The sequence below is a fragment of the Rousettus aegyptiacus genome, unplaced genomic scaffold (genome assembly GCF_014176215.1).
Source record: "Rousettus aegyptiacus isolate mRouAeg1 unplaced genomic scaffold, mRouAeg1.p scaffold_m13_p_6, whole genome shotgun sequence".
Taxonomy (NCBI): domain Eukaryota; kingdom Metazoa; phylum Chordata; class Mammalia; order Chiroptera; family Pteropodidae; genus Rousettus; species Rousettus aegyptiacus.
The window spans coordinates 71,260,340-71,269,937 of NW_023416309.1; positions in this window are offsets into that span (position 1 = coordinate 71,260,340).

Sequence of the window (9,598 nt, forward strand, 5' to 3'; positions counted from 1 at the left end):
AATCATACAAATCAAGAGGTTTAAATCTTCTTGTTCACGTTAGAACACTCGTGAAACTTCCCAGGCCATCAAGAGTATGCATATTCAAAAAGCCATCAAGTATCTGAAGGATGTCACTTTACAGAAGCAATGTGTGCCATTCCATTGTAATAATGGTAGAGTAGGTAGGTGTGGTCAGGCCAAACAGTGGGGCTGCACGCAGGGTCAGTGGCCCAAAAAGGGTGCTGAATTCTTGCCGTATATGCTTAAAATGCAGGGAATAATGCCTGACATAAGGATTTTGATGCAGATTCTCTGTTATCGAGCATATCCAGGTAAACAAATCTCCCAAGATGTGGTGTAGAATTTACAGAGTTCCTAGGCAGATTAACCCCTACATGAGCTCCCCCTGCCACACTGTGATGATCCTCACTGAAACAGAGCAAACTGTTCCTAAATCATAAGACATTACACAGAAGAAAAAGATATCCCAGAAGAAACTGAAGAAATAAAAACTTGTGTCCCAGCATAAATTCAACATCAGATAAATGTTAATAAAAGTAAAAAAACAAAAAAATTTTTTTTACTTTGAGTCTTCAAAAGGCACCATTAAGAAAATGAAATGACACATCTTAAGTGCCCATCAATAGATAAAGAAGATGAAGTACATATATACAATAAAATATTACTCAGCCATTAAAAAGAATGAATCTTATTGTTTGTGACAACATGAATGGGCCTGGAAAGTATGATAAGTGAAATAAGTCAAACAGAGAAAGACAAATACCATATGATCTTACTTGATCTCACTTATATGTGGAATCTAAGAAACAAAAGAAAAGAACAAAACAGAAACAGACTCATAGGCACACAGAAAAACTGATGGTTGTTGGATGAGAGGGAAGTTGGGAGGGTAGGTGAAAGGAGGAAGGGATTAAGAAGTACAATTATGAAATAGTCAACGGGATATAAAGTACCCGATAAGTCAATAATATTGTAATAGCTACACATAGTGCCGGGTGGGTACTAGACTAATGCGGGGAGGAGGAATCACTTCATAAATTATATAAATGTCTACCTACTATGCTGTACACCTGAAACTAATATAATATAATATTGAACGTCAACTGTAATTAAAAATTTTAAGAAAAGAAAGAATATGAAGTGACAGTTCTGGTCAAGATGGTGGAGTAGGTAAATGCTGTTTGCCTCTTCTCGTGACCATTTTGAAATTATGACTAAACTACAGAACAACCATCACTGAGAATTGCCTGAATCTAACTGAACAGAAGTCCTAAAACTAAGGGAATCAACAGTCCATTAGATTAAAAAGATCTAATCAGAGAATGAATCAGCAATTTGGAAGATAAAGTAGCAGAAAACACTCAATTGGAACAGCAAAAAGAAAAAAGAATCCAAAAAATGGGGACAGTTTAAAGGACCTCGGGGACAACAACAAACATACCAATATTTGCATCATAGGGGTACCAGAGGAGAAGAAAGAGAGCAAGGAATTGAACACCTATTTAAAGAATTAATGATGGCAAATACTCCTAACCTAGTGAAAGAAGTAGACATACAAGCCTAGGAAGCACAGAGTCTCAAACAAGACAAACATGAAGAGGCTCACCAAGACACATCAAAATTAAAATGCCAAAGGTTAAAGATAAAGAGATAATTTTAAGAGCAGCAAGAAAAAAGAAGTTAGTGACCTACACAGGAGCTTCCCATAAGACTGCCGGATGATTTCTGAACAGAAACTTTGCAGGCCAGAAGGGACTGGCATGAGACATTCAAAGTGATGAAAAGCAAGTATTACAATCAGGATTACTCTACCCAGCAAAGCTATCATTTAGAAGCAAAGGACAGATACAGACAAAAAAGGAGTTCATCAAAACCAAACTAGTATTACAAGAAATATTAAATGGATTTCTTTAAGAATGAGAAAAAATAAGATAAAAAATGTGAATACCTAAATGGCAATAACTGCATGTCTATCGATAATTACTTTGAATATAAATGAATTAAATGCTCTAATCAAAAGGCATAGGGTAGCTGAATGCGCAAAAAAGCAAGACCCTAACATATACTGCTTATAAGAGACCCACTTCAGATTGAAAGGCACACAGACACTAAAAGTAATGGGTGAAAAAAGATATTTCATGAAAACAGAAACAAACAAACAAAAAGGTTGGGTAACAATATTTATACCAGACAAAACAAAGGCTACAACAAGAGACAAAGAAGGACCCAGTAATTCCACTTCTGGGTATTTATCCAAAAAAACCCCAAAAAACTAATTTGAGGGGACATATAAATACATATGATTATAGCATTATTTACAATAGCCAAGATATGGAGGCAATCTGGTGTCCATCAATGGATGAATGGATAAAGTAGTTATATATATATAATATTCCATCACATATATATGATGGAATGTTACTCAGCCATAAAAAAAATGAAATCTTGTCATCTGCAACAACATGGATAGACCTAGAGGGTATTATACTGAGTGGAGTAAGTCAGACAAAGAAAGACAAATGTCAGATAATTTTGCTTATATGTGAATTCTAGAGAATATGATAAAGGAACAAACAAAACAGAAATAAACTCACGGATACAGAAAGCATTTTGATGGTTACCAGATGCAGAAGCTAGGGCGGGATAGGTGAAAGCAGGGAGGGGATTAAGAGGCACAAATTGGTAGTTAAAAAACAGTTATGGGAATGTAGAGTATAGCATGGGGGATACAGCCAAGAGTATTATAATAACTAACTATGTATGGTGTCAGATGAGTACTGAATAAATCGGAGTGATCACTCTGTAAGTTGTGTAAATATCTAATCACTGTGTTGTATACCTCAAAGTAATATAATATTTTATGTCAACTGTACTTGAAAATATTTTTAAAATATTTTTTTAAACGACAAGCCACAGACCAGGAGAAAATATTTGTTTATCATATATCTGATAAAGGACTTGTATAAAGAACAAGTAATAATAAGTAAATAATAAGTAAATAATAAGAAACTCTAATAAGTAAATAATAAGAGAATAATCCAATTTTTTAAAAACACTAAAAATTTTAAAAGATACTTCACCTACAGAAAATACATAAATGGCAAATAAGTACATGACAAAGTAATCAAAATCATTATCCAGTAGTGAAATACAAATTAAAACCACAATGAGATACCACTTTATACCCACTGAGATGGCTATAATCAAAAAGAAAGGACAAGTGTGGGTAAGAATGTAACAAAACTGGAACTCTCATATATTAGTGAAAATGTAAAACATTACAGCTACTGTGAAAAAGAATTCAGCAGTTTCTTAGAAAGTTATACATATATAACTTACAATTCAACTCTTAGTTACCTACCCAAGAGGAACGAAGAAAAAAATGTCCACACAATGACCTATATGGAATATTAACAATGGTTTTATTCAAAATAGCCAAACTAGAAACAATTTAGATGTCCTTCAACTGGTAAATGGATAAACAAAATGTGACACATCTATACAATGGACTACTACTAAGCAATAAAAATGAGTAAACTACTGATAATATGCAACACTGATGAATTCCAAAACAGGCGAAGGGAGAAAAGTAGACACAAAAGACTGTGTATTGTAGGATTCCGTTTATATGCAATTTTTATAAAAGGCAAAACTGTGGAGACAGAAAACAAATCAGTGGTTGCCTGGAGTTTGGGGCTGATTTGAAATTGACTGCAAATGGGCACAGGAAACTTTTTAGGATGATAGAAGTGTTTTAAAACGGGATCGGGATGGTTGCACAACCACTTAAATTTATGAAAATTCATTTAACAGTGTACTTAAAATGGATAACATTTCAGGTATGTAAAATTCTATGGAATACAGCTATTAAAATAAGAAGAAACAGGGGAAGGAAGAAGAATAACAACAACAACTGACCCATGTAACAAAGCCACAAAAGAAATATCAACTATTTTTAGAATGAGATAAAATTAAAAATTATAGCAATGAAAATTGGAAACAACCCCAAATTTTGTCTACAGTAGAATAAATAGTCATAGTACCATATAATTTCATACTGTACAGTAATGAAAATAGTTATATACAATTCATGAAAAATCTCACAATAATAATATAGAGCAAAAGAAGTGAGAGACTGAAGAATAAATAAAGTTGCATTCATGTTAAGGTCAAAAACAAGCAAAAATGATATGCATTGTTTATAGATATATATACAAATAATAAAACTATAAATAAAATGATAGAAATTATTATAAAAATAACAACTTTTCATATCCAGATGCTGTCTAATTACTTACATTCACACATACATAGATACATGAACCACATCTCTCATCCCTATTGGGTCTGCTAAGAAACAGACTGCACGTGCACGCGCGCGCGCGCACACACACACACACACACAAACGCGCGCGATAAAATAAATAAATAAATAAATAAATAACAGCTAAAACAGAGCCCTCACCCCGATGCCCAAATTTATACATTTGGAAATTTAAAAAACAAACAGACTCTAGGTAATTTTGGGTTTGAAATGAAAATAGAAGTTTGAAAATAATAATAATTGAAGGACTCTCAAAGTATTACATATCAACCATGGTTCAGCCAAAGTAGTAACCAAAGAAAAATTTATAACCATAAATAACTTTGTAAGACCATAAAAAAGAATGAAAATAAATAAGTTTTCAATTCAAGATGCTAGATACAGACCAATAAAATAAACTTAATAAATTTTAAAAAGAAATGAATAAGATTGAAGACAGAATAAAATAAAATAGAAAAATAATTATTTAGTAAAACTAAATTTAAAGGACCAACGTAAAAGACAAAACTTCAGCAAACATAATTTAAAATAAAAATATTAAATTATGTAAAGAATGAAAAAGGAATAGATGACTACATAGGAGTTTTTAATTCTAAAAGACACACGAAAATGTCAAAAAAATCTAGAAACTCACAAAATAGGCAATTTTCTAGGAAAATATAAATTTTCCAAATAAGCCGAAAAAAAAAAAGCAAGTAGGAACTCTTAATAGACTCATCAATAGTCATGGGAAAACTTAAGAGTAAAATATTTATCTTCCAAACAGGCAATAAAAGTTCATGAAGAAACTCTACCAGACCGTCATGGAACAGATTATTCACATACTAAACACACTGTTGCAGAAAATAGAAACGAATGGAAAGCTACTCATTTTACAAGACTAGCATGATCCTGATATGAAAACCAGAAAAGGATAACAGAGGAAAGAAAACTATAGCCTAGTCATGTATCAACTCAAATCCAGAAATCCCACATAAAAATTAGGAGATTTAAAACAGAATTAAACAATATTATATCAATAGGTTTTATTTTATGAATTCTAGAACAGTAATAATGAGGGAACTTACCATGAAATTTACTATACTAACAAGTTAGAAGAGAAAAAATAATCTCAATAGTTGCAGAAAAAGCACTGATAAAATCCAGTATATTTTTAGATATATTTCACATACAATAAAATTCACCATTTAAAATGTACAACTCAATGGTTTTAGTAGATTCACAGTTATGCAACCATACCACTATTTATTTCTGGAACATTTTCACTACCTCAAAAAGAAATCCCATGAGCAGTCACTATCCGTTCTCCCCTCTCCCTGTCCTCTGACTACCACTAATCTACTTTATGTCTCTATAGATTTGACTAATACTTAACATGTTATATAAATGAAATCGTCAAATATGGGCACATTATGTCTGGCTTCTTTCACTTAGCATAGCATTTTCAAGGTTCATCCATGGTGTATCATGTATCAGTACTGAACTCCTTTTCATGGCTAAATAGTATTCCATTGTATGAATGTATCGCATTTTGTTTATCCACTTGTCAGTTGATAGACGTTTAGGTTGTTTCCACTTTGGGGTATTATGCAAAACATTACTATATACATGTGTAAACAAGTCTTTATACAAGCATATGTTTTCAATTTTCTTGGGTATATACCTAGGAATGAAACAGTTTAATTCATTTTTATGTTCAAAATTATTGGAAAACTAGTTCTAAAGTATATAGTAAATATCATACTTGCTATCAGAAGCATTAGATACAGTCTAAAGTCAGGAACAAGATAAGAATCCCTTATCTTGTATAGGAGATGTATACAAGTATCCTAGTGTTAATAGTACATTAATACTATTTAATATTGTCCTAAATGTCTTAAACAATGCAATAAGAGAAGGAAAAAATGCATAAATTAAAAAAAGAAGATGCAGAATTGTGATTATTCATGTATTATATATCAAAAACCCAAGAGAATCAAATAAATTATTGGACATGATAAGAATGTTCAGCAAGGGGGCCAGATAAAGATAACACAGAAAAATCAACACATATTTGTTAGGGACTGTGTTTGTATGTAACAGAAATCTGAGTAAACAGTGTCTTATAATATTAGTGGTTTATTTTTCTTTGCATAATAAAATTTAGCTCACTGATGTTGAAGCAAAGGTCTGAAATTCTCTTGATCTTTAATTCAAGGCTATAGCTCCAGCCATAGCTTCTGTGTTCTACAAAGGTAAAAGGATGAGAAGGGAAAGGGGAAGGTAGTACTAGCTAAGGCTGCTCTCTTTTAAAAAACAGCTTTTCTGAAAGCCCCACCCAACAACTCCTGCTTGCATTTCATTAGCCAAAACAGTGTCACATGATTACACTATGCAACAGTGTCTGTTTAGTGGGCATACTGCTGCCACAAACAAAACTAAGCTTCTGAGGAGGTGAATCTGTCTGCCACATGCCAGTAATAACAAGTAGAAAAAGTATAATAGGAAAAATAATTCCATGCAACATAGCAACAAAAACTATAAAATTCTTAGAAATAAACCTGATAAGAAACATATGACTCTTCATTTTTTAAAAAAGGATCTTGAGAGGATTGTGCTAAGTGAAATAAGTAAGACAGAAAAGGACAAGAACAATATGTGGGATCAAAATGCAACAAACAAACAAACAATAACAATAAAAGGAACCTCGTAGATACAGACAACAAAATTGTGGTTACTGGAAAGGAAGGAGGTGGGAGAAGGAAGAAGGGGGTAAAGGGTGTCAAATATAAGGTGATAGAAGGAGACTTGGCTTCAGGAGGTAAGCACACAATAGAATATACAGATGTTAAATTATAAAGTTATACATCTGAAATTTATATAATGCTATTAACCAATGTCACCCCAATAAGTATAATAATTTTTTTAAAAACTAAGAAAATTAACTGGAATAAACTGAAAAATATGTCATATTGTGGACTGAAAGACTCATTATTGTAGAGGTATCAACTCTTATCAAATTAATCTATTAATTCAACTTAATCGTAATCAAATTCCCAACAGGATTTTCCATATAATCTGATTCTAAAAATTTATACAATAAACTGCAAGAATTGTTAAGACAAGTTTTTTTCTTCTTTTTATTTATTTTTTATTATGGTGACATTGGTTAACGAAATCCAGTAAGTTTCAAGTGTACGATTTAGCAGTAAGGTATGGTGTAAGACAAGTTTGAAATAAATGAATAATGAAGGAAAATCTGCTGTGTCAGATATCAAAATATGTGTGATTGGCACAGATATAGGGTACAAAATATGAAATCCAGAAACAGATTACATCTCTCTCTTTCTCACACACACACACACACACACACACACACACACACACACACACATATCCTTGAGTTATGGAAAGCCTCCTTTTACAATACACACACACACACAAAGAAAAATATAAAGAAAAGTTTTTAGAACTTTGACTAGATAAAAATTTAAAACTTCTATAAGACTGAGATGTAAAGTTAAGATCATTATTAGACCAAGAAAATCCTTTTACAACTTGTTTAAAAAAATAAATTATTAAATCTAGAATATACAGAGTTCCACATAGAAATATTTAAATGAGTAATGTCAAAATACTCCAGGGAGGAAGGGAATGGGCAAGGGTGTCTGTGAAACAAGACCATGAACTGATACTTATCAATGCTGGGTGATGTGCACAATGGGTTCATTATACCATTCTCTCTACTTCTATATAATTTTGAAAATTTTCCATATTTTTATTTATACACTAACATAGAAAATGATTCAAGAGTCCAGAATTATAAAAGCAGGTTGGTAAATATGCAAACTATTATATGTTTTAAATATCTATGTTATATATTTTCTATGGACCAATTTTCTTAATCCAGTTTCACTAACTTACATTTTCCCAAGTATAAATTAGTAAATGCACAAAAAAGATCTGAAGTATTACAAACCAAACTGAAATTAGTGGTTACCTCTAGAGTGCAGGGAGGTGCATTGTGAGTGCTCATCAAAGGGAAATTTTAGCCTACTCTTTAAGTCTTTAATTTTTCACATAGTTAAAATGTAAGAGGTTACACAACTGCATATATTTATCAAAATTCATAGAAATGTAATTGTTCTGCATCCCATCTGCCCTGGTGGTCACAAGAATCAACATACTTGTAAAAACTCATAGAACCATACAACAAAAGAAGTGAATTTTATTGTAAAGTTTAACACTTTTTTAAATAGAAGCCAAAAAAACTCATACAACAGTCACCCAAAAAGGGTGATTTTCACTGTGTATAATTTATACCTCAGTGTACCTGCCCTTTAAAAAAAAAAGATTTTATTTTCGAATGATTATGATATAATTTGTTTAAAGAATAGAGTACAAATTGCATTAATGGTATATTAATTTTAAAAGTAGAGTACAAAACATATATATCCTATATGTCTTTTATATTATAGTATAACCCTACTTATTGCTGCATATTGGGATTACAGACATTTTTCTCTTTGCTTAACTTTTTCTTACAATGAATACATGTTATTTTCTAATAATTTATTTCAACAAGTGTGTGGACACTGGCCCAGTGTTGGAAACCCAGTGCAGAATCTCCTCTCATACTGGCTTTGGTGCCCAAGGGTAAGCCTTGGCAGTGACCCAAGGAAATGAATTTGGGGGTTCCTGTGGTATCAAAAAAGGAAAAGAAGTTAGGGCCCTGACAGCAATGTGTCTCTGAGTATCTGATCATTGAGTTACCAAAGGCATGCCTGAAAGAGTTTGCCAAAACGAATATAGCTCTTAGGAACTTACTTTGAGGCCCCACCAGGCACCGTCAAAGATTACCTTCCCAGCATACTAGAAAGCATTCTCTGCCGGCAGATTGGCCCCTGTAAAATTATTTATAGGAGATTGGTTCACATACTCAAAATGATATGAATACTTCTAATTATATCCAAACATGCCAAATGTCAGTACAAATTATGCTGAGGGTTCGTGTTGCCAAATGTCTTGCCCTAACAAAGAGAAGATAGTTGCAGCATCAGCATGTTGGTCCCTATATAAGCTTGACACATCCCTCCTGCCTCATCTCCACCAAGAACCCAGAGGTAAGTGATGGGGACCTTGGGACATGACCACAGGGGAAAGGGCTTATCCTATGACCCATTTCTGATCATGAAACTCTTCCTCCCAATTTTGACTTTTACTTTCATAAAGCCACGCTTTAGAGCAGGGAAATTTTAACTCTCTGTCTTACTAAAATTTCATGAGCTTCAC